Below are 1,781 nucleotides of genomic sequence, written 5' to 3' on the forward strand. Positions count from 1 at the left end.
ATCTTAAACTCCTGAAAACAAGAGTCGCAAACAAGTAGCTACCTTTCTCTATGCCAATCTTTAAATAACAACTGAGAAACGCTGCATCTTATTCTTAACTCCAGAAAACGGGAGTCGCAAACAAGTCGCTGTATTTCTCTACGTTGATCCTTAAATAACAAATGAGAAGGCTGCAAATAATTCGCCACCTTACTCATTACCGCTTTCTAAATAACAACGGAGGGAGGCTGTCTCTTATTTTTGACTCCAGAACCACTGCAGTCGCAAACAAGTCACTACCAACCTCGTTACCGCTTTCGAATTAACAACTCAGAATAAATGTTTCTTACTTTTAACTACAGATATTTTGCAGTCGCAAACAAGTCACTATCTTTCTTAACGCAGTTATTCAAAAAAACAGCAGAGGTAGGCCGTTTCTTATTCTTGACTCCAGAACTACTGCAGTCGCAAACGAGTCACTACCGTCCTCAATGCCGATTTCTAATTAACAACTCAGAACGAATGTTTCTTATTATTAATTCCAGAACTACTGCAATCGCAAATAAGTAACAATCTTTCTTAACGCGGTTATTCAAAAACAATTGAAATGGACCGTTTCTTATTTCAAACAAATCACTACCTTTCTCATTGAGATTGGCCGTTTATTATTTAAATAATCACTACCATTCCTAACGTCGCTATTCAGGAAACAACTGAGAAAAGCAGTTTCTTATCAACAACTTCAGAAAATCCGAAGTCTAAACAAGTCACTGCCTTACTCAATGCCACTATTTAAAAACAACTGAGAAAAGTCGTTTCTTATTTTTGACCACAAAACTACTGCAGTCGCAAACAAATATTACCTTTCTCGAACGCTTCTTATTAACAACATAGAATGAATGTTTCTTATTTTACTTTAGAACTACTGCGACAGCAAACAAGAAACTGTCTTCCTTAACGCAGCTAATCAAAAAAGCAATAGAGGTAGGCCGTTTCTCACTCTTGACTCCAGAACTACTGCAGTCGCGAACAAGTCACTACCATCCTCAATACCGCTTTCTAATTAACAACTCAGAACGAATGTTTCTTATTATTATTCCAGAACTACTGCAATCACAAACAAGTAACTATCTTTCTTAACGAAGCTAATCAAAAAGGAAGTAGAGGTAGGCTGTTTCTCACTCTTGACTCCAGAACTACTGCAGTCGCGAACAAGTCACTACCATCCTCAATACCCCTTTCTAATTAACAACCTAGAACGAATGTTTCCTATTATTGATTTCAGTTCAACCGCAGCCGCAAACAAGTAACTATCTTTCTTTACGAAGCTAATCAAAAAAGCAATAGAGGTAGGCCGTTTCTCACTCTTGACTCCAGAACTACTGCAGTCGCGAACAAGTCACTACCATCCTCAATACCACTTTCTAATTAACAACTCAGAATGAACGTTTCTTATTTTTGACCGCAGAACTACTGCAGTATTACAAACAAGTAACTATCTTTCTTAATGCCGCTAATAAAAAACAACTGAGATGAGCCGATTCTTATTTCAAACAAGTCACTACCTTCTCATTGAGAACGGCCGTTTCTTATTTTAAAAAAGTCACTACCTGTCTCAACGTCGCTATTTAAAAAAACGGAGATAGGCTGTTTCTTATTTTAAACTTTAGAAAATCCGAAGTCTTAAACAAGTCACTGCCTTACTCGACGCTATTAATACAAACAAAGATTTTAGCTGCAGAAAATTAATAACTTTCAAACTCATGAAAGTTAAAAACTATCTACTACCATTTCTAATTGTA

Source organism: Bremia lactucae (assembly GCF_004359215.1).
Source record: "Bremia lactucae strain SF5 chromosome Unknown BlacSF5_NotPlaced_18_SHOA01000004.1_1233567bp, whole genome shotgun sequence".
Lineage (NCBI taxonomy): Eukaryota > Oomycota > Peronosporomycetes > Peronosporales > Peronosporaceae > Bremia > Bremia lactucae.